General features: G+C 45.6%; 1 protein-coding gene across 2 annotated transcripts in view; it reads left to right on the plus strand.

Moving 5' to 3' along the window:
- The window catches only part of EEPD1 (endonuclease/exonuclease/phosphatase family domain containing 1), a 395,522-nt gene that overhangs the window by 204,795 nt on the left and 172,171 nt on the right, over positions 1 to 18,556 (plus strand). The gene's annotated exons all lie outside the window — the stretch shown is intronic.

Here is an 18,556-nt window from a genome sequence, read left to right on the forward strand (position 1 = left end):
CTTTTGAATTTTATCCAATAGCTCTATTCAAAGGGGAATTTCAGTATTGAAGCATTTCTTAGAGAAGTGGCAGATCTCTCTCTTCAGGTGGGGCCTCCTTCTGGAACAGCCTCCCCGCCTCCCTGAAACTTGAGGAGAACCACCTGCGGTTCCGGAAGCACCTGAAAACCCTCCTCTTTGCTTCTGCTTTCTCTCCCCCTCTCCCCTGCTAATGTCCTGGCTGTTACTGAAACTGCACTGGTTACCTGGCCACCCATCTTATCTTGGGCCCTGGCCTTGCCAGTTGCACGCCTGAACTGCCACACTGTCAACCCTTGCACCTGTGGACTGTTTTCTGTATCCCGACAGTCCCCCCACTAGCACTTATTTTCTGCACTCACCCTGCACTTGGCACCTGCTGGCCGTTTATTTATCTTGATGTTCTATTATCCCATGCACTGCACTTTCCCCCCTCCCCCTTCCTTTGCACTTGCGCAATCTGAATGACACTTGGCCTAGTAAGATCGTTGTCGGTCTTCCCTCTGTTCTCCCTCCCTTGCCTCGTCGCGCTTTGAAACACTTGCAGACAAAGGATGACACTGATTGCAGGTTAGGGCAGCGCAGAATGCTCCTCTCTAAAACATCTCCTGAGTCCATCGAGCTATGCCTGCCCCGGATGTCATCAAACCCTTCTGAGGGTTTCCACCTGCCCTGTACTTTATCATCAGTACCAGCATTTTTGTAGGTGAAACCAATTATGGAAAATCAAAACATCTTGATATTGTCTTCTTTTTGAGATATGATATAAAACACAAGTAGAACACCCCACAGTGTTTTAGAGGTGCCTAAATGACATCTAAGTCTATGCTAAAGCTTGTGTGGCCAAAATGTCTATTGCAGGTGTGAAAGCAGGAGTGTTGTACAGTAGTAATTCCTTCACTGGGATTGCTCTTACCCACTTTAGACACCATTGTAGCCTTACTGAGTTTGATCTATCCTTTATGTTATGGTATGTTATGTTATGTTATGTTATTGGGTGTTATACTATGCTGGAATGAAATGTTAATGAGCTCTTGGCACTCTGGTGGATCTGAAAGAGACAGGGAGGCTGGATTTGGATTAGAGGGGAACGAGGAAAACATTCAAGATAGCTTTGCTGTTATGTTAATGCATGCAGCTTGGAAGTACCCGGGTGCTGTATGCGGGTCTGGTTCTAGTTCATTGCTAGCAAGAGCACTTAAGGCACCTGAGCATTGAGGGTAGGGTTGTGTGCCCTTAGTGCGGGGACGCTTTGGGTGTGGCTGTGATATATAAGTTGTTTGGAGAGAATGACGGTCTGTTTTCTTTTTGTCTGTTGGGAGATCGCCATCTGTTAGTGACTTAGTTGGCTTAGTTTGTATCTCCTTTGGTGGTTCTCCTCTGCCATTCCCATAAGGAGCTTCCGCCACGCTGAATTACGTTTCTAAGAAGTTGCAGACTGGGAAATGGAAGTATGACTCACATTACTAATAGACACCAAGTGCTTGATGGGTTTGCCATGGATGAACATGTGTCCCCATTTATCTGGCCTCCATCAGAAGCAGCAGCTGAATGTGCACAATGGTGATGAAGTTGACACCAGTGTACTGCAAGTTAACCTGTCAAGCTCTGGCCCGAAACCCCACTGCTTCTATAAATCCCAATTAATTATTGCTGAACGTGCAATAAATGTGATTAAAGAAAATCATCATTTGTAGGGGACAATGAAGCAAAGTATCACGCACACACGAATAAGTCTCTAGAACATAAATAGTCACCTGAATACTCCAATCCGGAGCATTCGAACGTTAAACAATGGCGGAAGAGCTCCAGGTAATGAAATAAAGGGCCTGCATAAAATCCATGTAACGTAATCTAATCATACCAGTAATCTTACTCTACTGTCCCGTCACTTTTCTGTGGTCCTTGTCTTCATGTAATGCGCCCTGATGCCTGCAGGCTTCAGATGCTATAGAAATAAATAAATAAATATATTATAGAGGGGCGGGCACCACCCTGTTGTTAAGATTAATCCATTGACTTGTCCCAACGTTCTATTGCTAATACCCTTTGACTCGCTTGACGGATCGGAATTCAGTTGTACAAAATTGGTCTGGGCCTCTCAAACTGCAAATTCTGGGAGAGAATCATTAACCGGTTTAAAAGTCATTAGGGAAGAAGAGAATAATTTGGACAGATTTCCGCGAGCATCTATGTGAGGTGGCGGCCTATATCCCGAACATGAAGCAGAGCAATAAGGCCAATGGCAAATGTAATATGAATAACCGAATACATACGTGTCTTTTTAAGAGAAATGGACCCTACCATCAGCTGTGATGTTTGTAATATTTAATTTCCACCAAGTGCCTAAATAAATCATTTAAAAAAAGAAAAGTAAAAAAAAAAGCTTTTTTTGGCATCCATTAAACACAATTCACCTCATGAACTGCTGGTTGGATTAACGCCTAATAAGAAACACGTTGATCAAAAAGTGCTGCATGCATTCCTTTTTTTGGTTTGGTGTAAATATGTATAGTAGTTCTTAAGCTTTGATGGAGGATGGGGTGCCCTCGTCCCCAAGACCGTTATACATCTCCCATGGTGCTATATTGGAAGGAGGGAACGAGTGGTCTCACTTCAGGGAATGGGAGGGAGAAAAGGACAAAATGGTTAGGTGTGCATTTTTGGGAGGGCTGGAGAGCCTGTTGACAGTCAAATTATTTTCAATTTACCAAGGGATAATAGGGGAGGATCAGTAAGAATTTCCACAGTGAAGGGGAAGTTGGATGGAGCTAAAAGGGTGGCAGGGTGCCCATGTAGAGTGGCAGTAGGTGATGGGAAAACCTTTTTTTAAAAAAATTTCAAGCATTTGTGCATTACTGCGTGAATCAAAAAAAGCTTTGATTCCATTATGGGAACGATTATCTTGGTAATGCAAGGTTACATTGGGGTGATTGTGGGTATGTTTCCACTGGTAATTATGAGGGAAAATACCAAGAAGGGGGAAAAAGTGAATGGTAATTTGGCCGTGTCCAGGTAATTTGCAACTGATGGAGCGAGGGGTCAAACACAGTGGGAATTGCCTTGTATCAGAATTGTTGTGGAGTGGACAGTAGCACTGCCGAAGACCAGGTCTGGCGGGACCATGTTATTTACTAGTGAGGGTGAAATGGGCCATGGCCATTGTCTTCAGCCAGTGAGACCTCATTATTTCCTAACGCAGGGGAGGGGGGCAGGGGGCCATGGTCGTTGTTGCAAATTGTTGCCAATTTGACAGTGGCCAAGGCAGAAGGCTATGAATAAGTTACAGAATATCAAAATCTATGAAATTCAGCTCCAAAAACGTTAGCAAGGAGACAGTTAAGATAAATCAGTTTATCTTAACAAAACCCATGAAATTGGTTGAGGGGGACTGGAAGTGGGGACAATCTTAACTCAGAGACCCCCCAACCAATGTTGCTCAGCAAATGAGCACATAATTGAAATCACATCAGTGCTTAACAATTAGATAGAACATTACCGCAGGGGTGACCCGTAGGAGTGGGGGCCGAGTTAAGATGGTCGACCCTTCCAGCACACACTGAATTTCATGGGTTTTGTTGCGATAATCTGGTTTATTTGACCTGTCTCTTAACTAAAGAGTTTTCACTGAGTATACATCAACAGGATCACGATTGTTCTGAGTGGACGACAGCTTGAAAGCGAATTGTAGTATAAGAATGGTGTGCTAGAAGTGCAATTAAAGCAAAGTCTGCTGAGAGGGTCTTTCAAAGTTCCATGCTTACGCACAGTCCCCGTGAAATGCCTCAAAAGAGGCTTGCGTGGATACATAGCTAATGCTGATGCTTTTTTCATGTTTGAATTGTTTTGCAAACTAAATATGAGTTTGCATTAGCATCATCATATCATGGTAATATGTATAATGACCAGCATCTGCCGCATTGTATGTGGGAACACATTTAAAACGTTTTTATTAAGACGTGTAAATGTAAAAATGTGAAACGTGCAAATATAAAATGGAGGAAGTTATATCAGTAATGTTTACAGTAATACAATCCCCATTTCAAAATGTAAACACAGAACCCGTGAAAGAAGCACTGTGCACCATTATGAGAAAGCCTGAAAATTGTTTGGTCTCAGAATGGCCTTGTTTGTTTACGTCACAGCAAGAGTCACAGGACTTCCATAAGGAGATTGTCATAAAAGGAACTTTCATCCCTCTGGTGACACCTGGGCGTGGTGCAGCCCCAAGGCTGCGCATAAAAGCTGCAGTTCACCAAAATGGGAGGGAGATTTGGAGGGGGGTGGGGGGGCACTGCTGGTCAGAGGACTGTTGCTCCAGAGCAGTTTGTATACGTTTCTTTTAAGGCATGTTCTAGGTCCATGCGCCCTCCAGCTTTGTTCCCTTCTCCACGGGACCCTGCTCTCAGTTCAATACTCTGGCCTTCCTTAGTTTTGCTGGAGGGTTTGCCTGCCTCCAACTGCAAACCCCTTACTCTCAAAAAGCATGATCTTCGAGGTTTACATTTTGGAACATTTCTCTCAACTTGCATAAAAAGAAATGGTAAAAAAGGAGGCAGTACTTCTAGCTGTGAGTGGGCGGTACTCACTGGAGTCGGTACGAGGAGGTCCAGCTGCGGGGTGATCTGCTGTGGGGGGGGGGTGATCTGATGGGGGGTGCTCCTTGATTACAGAATCAAATTTGATTGGTAGGTTCTCTTGGTTTAAGGGTGCCTTCCTTGAATGGGGGCTATCAGTTTGAGCGGTGAGTGCAGTAATGTGGTTCGGCGTAGGGAAGAAATAGTGTTTGTTAGTCGGGGTAACAGGCCGGCCCTTACTTGCCCAGCTGCTCGCACAACTGGTAATCATAGGTGAAGCGGATGCAGGTGGCGGGGGCAGTCACAGCGGGTACCAGGAGCTGGATCTCTGTCTCTCCTATGCTAGTGTTGTCAGTGATCTCTTTGGTTGGAACTGGTGTCAACGATTCTCAGTTCCAATTGCAAGACTCACGCACTGTCACTGCTGTCAGGAGGAGGAGAGCCCTAGAGCACCGCAAGATCTGCCGGGAGAGGTGGAGACAAAGAGAGGCGGAGCAAAGGTGGGGCTTTCAAAGTAAACGCCCAGTGACAAAGAAGAGAAAGCCTGGAGGAGCCGGATGAGAGTTACCGACGTGGGAGGAATCCTTTGGAGTTTTACGTGCAAAGAGTAGAGGAGCCTTAAAGTGGTGTCGTTGTACAGAAGAGGGGTCCCATACATTGGTGGAGAATGAGGAGCATGGACATGGAAGGTGGAGTCATAGGAGACTAGTCACTGACAGAAAAAAAGGAGTCTTATTGCGAGAGGGTTGTGTCTCCATGCGGGAGTGCTGGAGTTTGTCTCCTTCTGCTGGAGACTCCCGCAAGTTGCGGGAGACTTGGCATGTCTGAGCTTTCCCAGTCCCCTATAGAACTCCTGATAGTCAACAGGTAGCATCGCCAATGGAGGAAAAGGATGGCAGCTGGCTCCTTGCCCACGTACTGAAGAGAGCGAGAAAGCAAGCAGATTCCAGTACCGGCACATATGCACCAGAATTAAGTGCATGCCTCAAGCTCCCTGGTGGGAAATAAAGGAGAAGGATTTGGCCAAACAGACCGACCATGCCACAAGAGGAGCACTGCGTAGAGCTGGCATACGTGCACTCTCTCTCTCTCTCTCTCTCTCTCTCTCGCCCAAGACTTTGCTGCGCAAATGTGTTGCCCCTCAAGTTCTTCTGTCACATTCCATTCTTCCTATTATTTCCTCTGTACCTCATCCAACCTCTTTGCCATTTGAGCGATATCTCAGTGCTATTTCTTCTAATCTTTAACCTGTCACTGCCAACTTTCTAACTAATACAAGCACACGTTCCAAGCTGCCTGGGCAGCCAGCGCCCCCTTCAGTATCCCCGCAACCCCTCTAGCCGTTAAGCACCCATGTAGATTTGTACACGGGTACTAACGGTGTCTATTTTTTTCTAAATGAAAAAAAAAGAAACGTACCTTTGTTGCATGGGCTCTGACCACACAGTGATGGTATCTGAGAAGTCAGTTTCCATGTTGATGATGTCACAGTTATCACGTTAAACATAGAGGTAGAGAATGTCTACAGGCTATGATGCGGTGCACAAATTCGTAAAGCAAAAAGTTGCAAAAATAAATTTTATTAATGATAAAATAAGGTTAAAATAGTTACATATTTAAACTCAATAAACCACTTACAGTTAAACTAAATCTAAAAAAGAAAAGGAAGATCGCAAAAAAAGAGATACAGCACAACAGTATGCAGTGTACAAGTAATTTGCTAAATGCAATATAGTGACTTTTGACCTTCTTTGGTTCTGAACTTCTTCTAGATCAAATATGATTGGTAGGGAGTATATTATGTAGGGTCTCCTAAAGATACTGGTAACTCAGTGTAGTTGAACTTCAAACACACATTGCCTCTGCTTTTAAGCTTTGGCATTTTCTCAACATATTTCTGTTCTTATTCCAGCAGATAGTGACCATTCATCAGGAGCTCTGTGATGGAGACACTAATAATACTGAGGCTCTTAGAGTAAGAGCCCCTTTGGTCTCTATTGGATCAACTTCCAATTGGTATCCACCTGATGCATATAGCTGTTATCACATTAAGGCTGTAGATAAGAACAAACAAATAGCTATTAGTGCTATGTTTAATGTATGGGATTAAAGTAGAATCCCTAAACTGACTAGAGGTGGTAATTACCTCTGGTGGTTTTGCGGGTGTAGCCAGGTTGTGCAGGTAAGTCTTGATAATAGACCCGATTCCATGCGTACTCTGTGGAGTATACAAATAAATGTGTAAATGATACCTTTAGACCACGCTTGTTCCTCCCTCGTTCCCTCCCCCCTAGTCCTGAGGTGACTAGGATGTAGCAGTTTTAAATTATACTGACCGTTTTGGGGTCAGTAGATAACCTTGGTTGGAATAATATGCTGTGTTCTCAATCCGGCTGTGTAGTAGATGGGAGCTGGAAAACACCAGTGGAAACACATTGATTTCCTGGTGTATAGTTCCTTTTCTTTAAGTTAGTATAGATAGTTATTATAGTATACCGATCAGCTTACCTAGTGTGGAGGCTCGTCGCCACTTGGCAGGCTTCTAGTGTCAAATGAATAGTCACAGGGTCAAAGGATCCTCAGTCAATTTCTGGTGTCCTAGAAACGAGTAATGCATGAATGTTTAGAGCAATTTAGGTTCCTCCGAATCTAGAGTATTCAAATTGAATGAGATGGAAATTAGTGCATGGTTATGCATAAATCTGTGCTTCTCCATGGTGTTAATCTCTAATTTAAAAAGCTTAGATGTCCCGTGTTGCAATATGTAAAGCGGTCCTATGCTGGGTGGTTTGGTGCAGTTCCCGAGCTGAGCGTTATTGTTAAGATGGGAACAATATGAGTTGAAACCGTCTAGTTAAAGTATCTTAAATACTAGGTTCTTTTCCTCACGAGGCTCTCCAATCCTCGTGGTTATGTGTAGAGTAAATGTCAGAGTGCGGGTCGTGTGAAGCCTGACATTGCTCGATGGGATACTTTATTTCTTAAGTATTCTGATGAGTCACTCCATTGCTCTAGGTTATGTAGGGAGTATTCGGCTGTGAACAGTTTGTTGGAATAACTCAGTGTTCTCTGTACATTTAGACGTGTTTATGTCAAATAATGCTTCCTATGCAAGGTTGTGTGCTAGGTGTGCCCCTCCTAAAACTTGGATTTATAAGTTATTTTGAAAAAAAAACATTATAGCAACTTACTGTTCGGAATTTTCCTCTGATTCTGAGCCGTGCCGTCATCTCCCTGTCTTGTCTGTGTACTAAATGGTTGCTATGGTGATGGCGGCTACAAATAGATCCTTTCAGTTGCCTGTTATTGTGGCAGCCATCTTTGAGTGGAGATATGGTCGCTTTTTAGTACTGCATTAGCAGTCGGACTGCCATGTAGAGGTAAACAATAATTACTCCGTAGTCTAATAGTGACCCGTAAAGTCTCTACGAGTATAGTCGGCTATATTCATATATGTCTGGAGTAATTAAGGGATAATTCTATTCGCTCTGTTAGTTAAAATAGCTTGTTTTAAATCAGTAAGGACCGTGTAGCCACTGCGATGGTGATCATTATATATGTATATTCCTGGTTGCTAATAGTACGTAGTACCACATCCTTAAAATTCTGAGGAGCGTAAGTAATCTCCTTGATAGGTTAACAACTGGCGTATGCACAGAGACACAACTAGAATAACTCACTTCAGGTATATATAATTGTAGGTCTTAGTGTGGATGGCTAATCAGCTGTTGGTGTAGCTAGTGATATGCTAGGTCTCGTCGGATGGTGGTGGGGATGGATAGGGTAACTTTTGGGCCTATCTTTTGATTTTATGCCACTCTATTGCCTCGTTGAGGCCTCTCGTGTCGCTTTTACTCATGAAGATGAGTTCTTGTTTCCTTCTGAACAGTTTGTCTTCTCTATTGTGTTGATTTGTTCCTTTCACCACTTGAAAGATAGTCCATTCAAACTCTTCCCAACTGTGGTTGTTACTCATAAAGTGTTTGACCATCTGAGCCTGTTTAATCTTGTTTTTAACACAGCTCCTGTGTTCGATAATCCTTGTCTTTATTTTTCTATTGGTTTTTCCAATGTATTTCAGACCACAGGGGCATGTTAAATAAATGATGTGGTCTGTATTACAGTTGGAGAAGCAATTTTGTTTCCATAGTTTATTATTTCCAATATCAGCTTCTTTCGATTTTTTAGTGAGCTTACATATAGTGCAACGTCCACAGGGGTGGTGTCCCACAATAGGGTCTAGTCCACATGTAGAGGCTATACTCACGGTGGGAGGGGTGCCAGTCTGTAGTTTGCTTTTACTAATACTATTTCCTTTGGAGGTGCTCTTCTTGTAAGCAAAAATGGGTTGTTCTGCATTGTGTTACGTAGGAGCAAACACTTTCCAATGTTTGTTAATAATGTTGCGAATAGCAATGCTATGGTTAGTGAAGGTGGAGATGCAAACTAGGCTGTCGTCTTTTTCTTCCAATGTTTTTTCCTCTAACAGAGCTTCTCTGTTGTTATTAAAAGCCCTTTTGGCTGCTCTTTTAACTAGTTTCTTCGGGTATCCCTGTTTATACTGTTTTTTTGATAACAAGTGAGCCTCTTGAGAGTGATCCGAGATGGCCGCAGGGTGGAGAGCTCCGTAACTGAAGCTCTCCCGAACCTCGAAACCTTAAAGGTGTCATCAGAGGCCGAATTGCACTTTCCAGGCTCCGTTGTCGGCAGGACATGATCCTGTGAGAGTGAGGATCCCAGCAGTTCTGCTGGTGCTCCAGACGAAGGTAAAGAAATTGTGAATTTGAACCCTCGGCGAGCAGCCATAGGAGAAAAACTGCAGTGCAAGGGCCCAGTGGAGGAAAGATCCTAAGCCACGGGAAGAGCAGCCCCAAGCACCCGCCAGAGCCTAGCACGACCAGTGAGGGACAGCAACAAGAAAAGCACTGCTCGAGGGCAGAGAACAGCCGTAGGAGACAGCCATCCCTTCTCCCGCGTATCAGAGGTTTGGAGAGAGAGGCAGGTAAGGAAAGGAGAGGACGTACCTGGGAAAGCGCAAAGCGCAGGCACAGAGGAAAGCCTGGGTTCCTGGAGTGGGAGAGGTAGCGAAAGGGAGGTGGAGACCAGCAGGCGGGAGAGGACTCCCCAGGGGCAGTACGAGGCTCACGACCATCGCGCAGAGGACCCCCTGAGAGACATAATTGCATACCCAGGCAAGTGCTCAGCTGCTTTGTAATCCCACCTCCCCTCACACGTATGGTAAAAGCGGGGGGTGCCTAGTATACATAAGACACAAGATGTCCAAATCAAGAGGAAAAGACCCAGATTCCCCCCCCCAAAACAGGTCAAGAAAGCCCAAGACACTAGTCTTCAAAAAATATGGGGACGAGAGCTAGGCTTCCCCCAACAGTCAGAGAATACCCAGGGTCAAGGGGAATAGGGGGACCCCCATCTACAGGACCATCGCGATCAATAACTACAACAGTTCTCAAGAAATATTTTACAGATTCTGGAGATACAATTGCTGACACAGTTCAACGTCAGATGGACAAAATGAGGGAGCCCTTAGCAGGGCTCTGCAAGATATAAAAAGAGATGTAAGAAATATTGAGGAGAGAGTTGACAACAACGAGAGGGCGATTCAAGACATAGTGGACGACTCCAGGAAAACGGAAGAGCTCATTGAGCAGCTGGCAACCGCCACCCAGAACCTGGAGCTCCAGGCAGAAGACCTGGAAAACAGGTCCAGGAGGTTGAACATTGGTATTATGGCTTTACCAGAGGCGGTGTTGGCCAGGGATTTGAAGGAAGCGGTCTGGAACATATTTAGTGACCACCTGGACCCGGAGAACCCAGAAGAAGTATGAGTGGACAGAGTCCATAGAGTGGGGTCACGGCAGTCGGAAGAAGGGGCTAGACCAAGAGATGTCCTAGTGGCCCTTCATTACTGCTGCACGAAAGAGAAGATACTCAATGCAGCAAGGAAGGCGGCCCAAATATCCTACAATGGGGCGGACATTCTCCTGTTTCAAGACCTGGCCCAAATAATGCTAAACAAGAGAAGACAAATGGCACCTGGCCTGAGAGTACTACAAGACAAAGACATCAGATACAGATGGACGTTCCCCTTTGGAGTACTTTTTGAATGGCAGGGTAAACAGAGACGGATTGGCTCGTATGAAGAAGGATCACACATTTTGGGGATAGTAGGAGAAGTTCATAGTGCGTGCGAATCCCTGCAGAGAAGTCAGTATAACCCAAGGAACTGGGAATGGTCAACAGCAAGACCCAAAAGGGGCAAGAAGGCAAGCTATCAATCCTAGCTGAAAGGCCCAGCAAAGTGAGGAAAAAGGGAGGTGGGGACAAGCTGGGGAGTCAGTATATGGAGGTATGTCTGGGGCATACTGAGTTGGTTTAAGCCTGGGGAGGGCAAGAAGAAGGCAAAAAATAAAGTGCTGGGGGGGATAGTGTGGGAGGGCCATCAAGGTATGGGTATGGGACTAACCGCAGGTAAACGCGCTGTGGAAGGAGAGGGGTTCAATCCTCGGGAGTGCAATCCGAGGGGGCTAGAGGCCGGTTGAATCCATCCAGCGCAGAGGAAGGAGAGGGGAGCAGGGGGTGGGAATGGGAGTGTTGAGAGGGAGGGATGGAGAGAAGGTTGAGCATGGGCAACTACCTACATAATTGGGACTGAACAGAAAGCCCTGAAGGTGATTTCCATGAATATCAATGTTATTAATTTCCCACTGAAGCGGAAAAAGCTGGAAAGATTTTTAAGGAGGCAGGGGCCAGATATTTTCACACTGCATGAGACCCATGTGCAAATATGGGACAGAGATCGAGTGAGACTACGGGGTTTCCAGCAACCTTTCCAGTCCAACGAGAAGTCAAAAAGGGGTGGGGTCCTGATCGCACTTAGGAATAACTTTGATCTCACGATAGAGGGGATAGAAAGGGACTCCTCTGGTAGATACTTGGCACTAGTGGTGTAAGGGAGGGGAGAAGGGTAAACGATAGCCACAGTATACGCCCCCAATGTGGGACAAGACCGCTTCCTTCAGACCACATTGAACAGGCTAGAGAAATTTGCTAAGGGCCCAATAATACTTATGGGAGATTTTAACATGGCTTGGGACCCTGGGAAAGATAGGAGCAGCAAACAGGCGGGACTGCAGGGTAAGCCATCAAAGGAATTAGTAGGGAAAATGGAAACACTGGAATTAGTCGATATATGAAGGAGAGGAAAGAGGATAGGGAAGGCTACACTTTCTTCTCCCATGTACACCGCACATCATCAAAGATTGACTATGTCTGATCTTTCAAGTCTTTGCTTGGCTGCATCATGGACATGGAGCTGGGAGCTATATCCATCTCTGACCATACACTCATTACACTGCTACTAACAAGGAAGGGAGTGTGGAAATGGCGCTACCCATCCTACCTCTTTAAGGACAGTATACTGAGGGAGGAGATCGGAGACGGAATAGGGGAGTTCTTCCGGGACAATGGGGAAGATGATACTTCTATACAGATATGGTTGAACGCGTTCAAAGTTACAATAAGGGGCAGGATTATGGCAATCTAAACACAGCGAGACAAGGAGCTAAAGAAAGGAGAAAGGGATCTCAAAGTGAAGTTAAAGGAGGTAATGACATGTTTGGGGAGCGGAGCATGCGGGGGAAACTAGGAGGGAATACAGGGCAATTGGGGACAACTAGAGCAGTTACAGGCAAGGGCGGCGGAATGCTTCCTAGCGTTCCTTATTCAAAAATACTGTCAAAGCCAATAAGGTAATAGGATGTTAGCAAGGATGCTGCGAAGGGAAGAAAAAGCCAAAACAACACTGAGAATTAAATTAAAAGAAAGGGGGAGTCAGAACACACACAGAAGACATATCCCGGGAATTGTGTAGATTTTACTCCCGTCTATACAGCACAGAACGAGTACCGGAAGGGGAACAAATGGTATACCTAGCAGACAAAAAGATAGCACAAATTACCCGACAAGAATGAGAGGTACTGGAACAGGAAATTACACGTGACGAGGGCCATCTCATCATCCCTGCCAATTCACAAATCCCCAGGGCCGGATGGGTTTACCTCTGAATTCTATAGAACTTTCAGGGCGACTTTAATTCCTTATATGGTTCCCCTATATAATGAGTTTGGAAGATCTGATAAAATTACTCCATCCATGGAAGAATCAAAAGTGGTTCTGGTACCAAAACAGGGTAAAGACCTCTCCTTATGTGGATCATACAGACCAATTGCCCTGGTAAATGTAGACGCTAAGATCTACACAAACATCCTAGTGAGTCGGTTGGAGTATGTACTCCCCCATATTATAAGCACGGACCAGTCAGGATTTATCAATGGCAGACAGACGAGGGATAATACCAAAAGAATAGCTCATCTCATTGAAAAAGTTGAGTAGAGGGGCTACTTACACTTGTTGGCGAAAAAGGCTTTTGACAGGGTGGATGGCGGTTCCAATAAGGATATAGAGGGAATCAAGTTCGGAGGAAAATAACAAAAAATTGCTGCTTTTGCAGATGACATGTTCCTGACCCCACAAAACTCAGAAACATCCATGGAGGCCCTGGAAGAGGAGTTGAAAAGGTTTGGGAAAGTAACAGGACTTAAAATAAACCCCCACAAGTTAGAGATACTGAACCTGACGTTTCTCGGTCCTCAGGGGCAAGACCTTCAGAAAATACAGATGGGTGGAGGAATCTATAAAATATTCGGGGGTCAACCTCACTAATAAAATGGAGACACTCTATTCAGCCAACTACCCACCTCTTTTGGAGAGAATTAAGAGTAAAGAGGTGGACTGGGGTCCGTTATCTGTAACTTGGATGGGCAGAATAAATGTGCTAAAAATGGAAATTCTCCCTCAAGTGCTGTACTATTTCCTGACCCTCCCGATATGGGTTCCCCCATCCTTCTTTCATGCCCTTCAAAAGTGCTTGGGTAGATATGTGTGGAACCACAAAAAGCCGAGGGTAGCAAACCAAGTAATGATGATGCCTAGAAATAGGGGGAATTGGTACAGCCGGACTTCTGAGTTTACTACCAGGTGGCAGAGATAAGAGTGATGAGAGACTGGCTGCGAGACGACCGAGAGAAAGTATAGAGGGAGATGGATGAGGCAGTAGTGGGAGGGAACTTAGCCGAAGTGTTGTGAAAACCGAATGGAGACAGACCAGTAAAATGTATAATAGTGCCATACTCTGTGTGGTGGGAGAAGCCTGGGACATGTTGGCAAAGCAAGCCCAACTTACTACGCTCCCCTCCCCATGTACTCCACTATTCGATAACCCTCAATTTTCCCGAGGGATGAGCAGGAAAGGATTTAACAGATGGCAGGACGGGGGGTGTTTTAGACTCCGGGATATGTTCGAGGAGACCAAAATGTAATCCTTTATTCAATGCAAAAAGGACTTTGGGGTGGGGGAGAAGGAAAGATACAGATATACCCAAATACGACACAGGGTCCTGCAGGGCCCAGTAAGAGAAGGGGTGAGAAGAGCCTTAACCCCATTCGAAAGCTATCTCACAAGGCAATCGGGAAATGCACACCAGGTGGGGGCCATCTATGCATTGGCCAAACTGGGGGAAGAATCGGGGGAGAGGAAATGCATGGAAAAATTGGAAAAATCAGGGGGCATCTTGATAGAGGAAGGGGAATGGAAACAACTCTGGGCACACATCCCCAAGCTAACTAGATCTCTCCAGATGCAGGAAATCTGGATAAAGCTAATGCTGCAGTGGCCCCTAACGCCAGACAGGCTTCACAAATTCTACAGCTCAGTACCAGAACTGTGCTGGAGGGGATGTGGTATGGTGGGATACTGCAGCCACATCTGGTGGAAATGACCCCACATTTAGACCTTTTGGGCCACAATATCTGACCTGGGGGATAGAGGAAATTGGGAACATGAGACTGGCACTTTTTGGAATAGGCACCCATCTAGGGGAACTACCTACCAAAACAGAGTGTAAAGTCTATGTTATCCTGATGATGGCAGGTGCCCTGTCAGTGGCGCAAAGGTGGACATCAAAAGATCCCCCAACGGAGCATGAATGGGTGGGCAAGGTGTGGACCATGACCATGGAGTGGGTGTCCTATTCTGTACGAGGAGATCACCAAGGATTTCTAGCAGACTGGGCAATAGCTATGGAGTATCTCAAGGAGGGGTTGAGGGGGGCCTGGTGGCCAAGAAGAACAAGACTCCTGCGACTGCTGTAAGGAACTTAGAACATTTCGTTAGAACATTTTGTATTGCCACTAAATGAAAGGTCATGTAGGAGAGGCTGGAGTCAATGGAAAGGGGATCCAAGAGGCGGTGCTCATCCCCTTTCTTTAGCCTTTGTCACTTTTAGGTCTATACGTTTTAGAAGATCTTTGGTTGGGTCTTCTTGGAGGATTTTATAGTTCTCTTCTTTTTGTAGTTGACTCGTACATTCGCTGAAATAATCTTTGCTGTTTAGAATGACAATCCCCACGCCTTTATCTGCTCTATTGATGAGTCATCAACATGGACAATGGACTTCTCTTCCAGCAGCACTTTGCGGAGCTGCATAAGAAAGGTATGTTTATTATTTATTTTAAACAAAACCAAAAACCATTAGAAACCATGTAGGCAACTACACTGTTGCTAATGGGGATGTGCCCCACGGCGGCGGCCTGACCTTGTTGGTAACAGCACCCCTGCCCTCGTTAAGGGACCCACGCTTCGCTCGGCCCTTAACTTGGGCATTGGGCATTGGGCCATTACCGACATGGCCGGCCCGCCGCCTCGGGGCATATCGCCTCATTCGAGGTAAAGCCTTTGTTTTAAACCGAGCTTTACATTCCTGCAATGTTCTCTCCTGCTTACTGAATACTAATCACAGTTAAGAAACATGCATCCATACAACGAGGCCCATATTACTTCTCTCTTATCCCACGTATCTTTGCCCTCCTGGTTTTTTTTGTCTGCTGTCTAACCCGTTTGCTTATCTCCATGCCACCCGACCCTCCTCTTTATATATCCTCAGTCTAAGATCAGGAGACATCCTGGCAAGAGCACAATAGATTTTATCTCAGACATGATTCAGGCATCATAAAACCACCACAATGGTGATTGGCACGGTGTAAATGTTCAATCACTGGGTTGGACTGGAAGGACTGGAAAGGCTGCTATTTTGTTTCCCATTCAATATCTTCCACTGTAATCATCATCTGCGTCATGGAGCACCCAGTCATGTGTGATAGGTCTACTGAGTAAGGAAGAGTGAATTCTGGGTCATGTACACATGCAAATCAGGGTCTGTGGTTAGCAGACGGTACAACCGTTCAGCAGTTCTGGAGTGAAAATTCAAGGTAACCTACAAAAAGACTTTGGGGGTCATTACGAGCTGGGCGGTAAGGGGTTAACGGCGCCGGTAATGGTGCCGGCGCCGTTAACCCCTTACCGCCCTATTATGCGTCTGCTCGCGGGACCCGCAAAGGGCGCCTAGTAAAACCAGGTGCCCTTAGCGGGTGCCGCTAGCAGACCCGGGAGCTAACAACGGGCACCGTTATTAATGGGCCCGTTGTTAGCTCCCTCCCCATTCCCATTGAGCCCTATGGGGGCTCGAATGGGGATGTACCGGGTCCGGGTTCTTCGAATGAGGAATTACCGGGTCCTCCAAGGTTGGAATGGCCCGGTAAATCCTCATTTGAGGAACCCAGACCCGGTACCCGGTAAGGAGGTAACCATGCCACAAATTGCGGCATGGTTACCTCCAACCTCGTAATGACCCCCCTTTATCACTAATTTGTGTAATTCGGCATGCCCCAATCAACACGTTGCATCTCCCACACTGCACTATACTGTTCTGTTGTAAGACTTGAAACCAGAATACGTATTTTTCAATACCACATCTCCCACAATGCACGGTGTTGTTATAATTGAAGACCTGGAACTGGATCTTGTACTTTTCAGCGTAACATCACTATGATGGACTGTTCGGGTCTGCTGGAAGGACTGGAACCAGAAACTGCCCTTTACAGTACTACATTTGCCAGAGGGCACAATGCCAATCTACTCGAAGGCCTGCATACAGCATATGCACGGGTAAGCACTATAGCCTTCACAATCCATGATGCTGGTCTCCTGCAAGAGCTGGAACCAAAAGTGCAGTTTTAAACCCCCCAGCTACTGCATTGTTATGATATGATATACCCAGAGGTTCCTAAGCGCAGATCAAACCTGTGTTGCTCTGTTTCGTCTTGCTTCCAAGGTGAGCACGTTGCCCCTGAGCTACCCTCCTGTTGCACATCATGCGGCCAAAGGCGACTTCTACATTTCACTGCTCTGGTCCACTGGACGGCGTGAACCTCGGTGTGCATTTGTAAGCCTTTCCGGTGCAGTCGCGCTGGATCCTATGCAGCCAGAAATTATTTTGATATGGCTCCACACCCATTTGTGCTGTGAGGTTTTATATCACTGCACTGGTGTAACACTGTGTTGTCAGGTCTTGTTACACGGAGGCCATTTAGCAACACTGTAGGCGGCATCAAGACGCAGTGTTGTATTGTTTTCTTAATTTAGGCTTTGACCTGAAACATGTTCGCTCCAGCGGTGTCCAGTGTTAAGCTCACCTAGGAACTGGCCGCCAGGGGTGACATTTCCCCAGAAATGCACCCTCATTAAAATAAAATTCTTTCCCCAAATATTCTAGGACTGGAGTTCATGATATACAATTATACCCCTCCTAGAATATTTGAGAAAATACTTTAGGGGTCATGAAAAAAAAGTCCCTTACCTGGCGACTTTTTCCAGGCGACATTTTTACATGGGACCATTCCAGATGGGCATAAATGGATTTGCCTGGCATGTAATGGAAGTGACTGAGCATGTGAGGCTGCATCTGGCACGGGGTGGCGATATGTGAATGTACATGCCTGTCACTGGGCAAATGATCCTACAAAATGTCCTGTTGAGTTGAAAACGCTGCGTTCCAATCCCATAACACTACCAGATGCATGTTATAATGTGATAAAGTCCTCTGACTGGTTGTCAGGGTTAAGGGATGGGGTGTGTATCGGAGCCGGTTACCACCACCCGTGATGCAGGTCCCTGCGCCAGTGTGGGCAGTATCGCCTTGTCGTTGGCACCTTTCCCTAGGTATGGCAGGGCTTGGCACTGTGCACCTCCATCAAACGCTTAGGGAAACTGAGACATGCAGCCCAAATACTGGGACATTTTATTTATTTATTGTGCGTTATAGTTTCCAAGCAAATCTTTTCGCACATAAAGCACTAAAACAGTAATAAAAAAATATATGTAAAACATGTATTTTTTATTTAATAACCTATCAAAGGCAGACAGCAGGACAAACCACACAATAAAATACAATTTATTACAATAAACGACTACAGTTACACTCCTAAAATCATTTTAAGAACATCCAGTACAGCGATAGTTAGGGATCTCTCATTTGTGTTCAAAATGCAGATCCATAACCGAAGAGGCAAGGTCCCATCCGTGTTTTAGAGAATTCTAGCAAATGTTTCCTGGCGAACTACTGTTAAGGCAGGACATTCAATACACAAAATGTTTAAGGGTCTCAATGTGGCAACCTCCCTTTCTTTCACGGTTTTGGATCTAGCTCCTAAAACATCTCCGGTCGGGTATACATTTAATTTCAGTCGAATACTAAGAAATCGGGAGCCATGCCGGCACTTTTGTGGGTGTGCAGCTGTTTCCCAATGATACAGCTCGCTGACGCACCTATAACTCGCAGAGGGGCTTGCGGGAATGGACTTGTTCTCATACTAATACTACCTTGCCACAAGTATGCGTTTTTGCACATGTGCACAACCTTAGGCAATCTGACAGTTTGTGTTGTCTTGTGCAACGCGAGTAACTACTTTACCCAGGCGTAAGTCTCGGGAGGATAGCTCAGTGGCAACGTTCTCTCCATGAAAGCAAAGCAACACAGATTCGATCC

Source organism: Ambystoma mexicanum, chromosome 5p (assembly GCF_040938575.1).
Source record: "Ambystoma mexicanum isolate Mex_15411 chromosome 5p, UKY_AmexF1_1, whole genome shotgun sequence".
In the NCBI taxonomy this organism is placed as follows: domain Eukaryota; kingdom Metazoa; phylum Chordata; class Amphibia; order Caudata; family Ambystomatidae; genus Ambystoma; species Ambystoma mexicanum.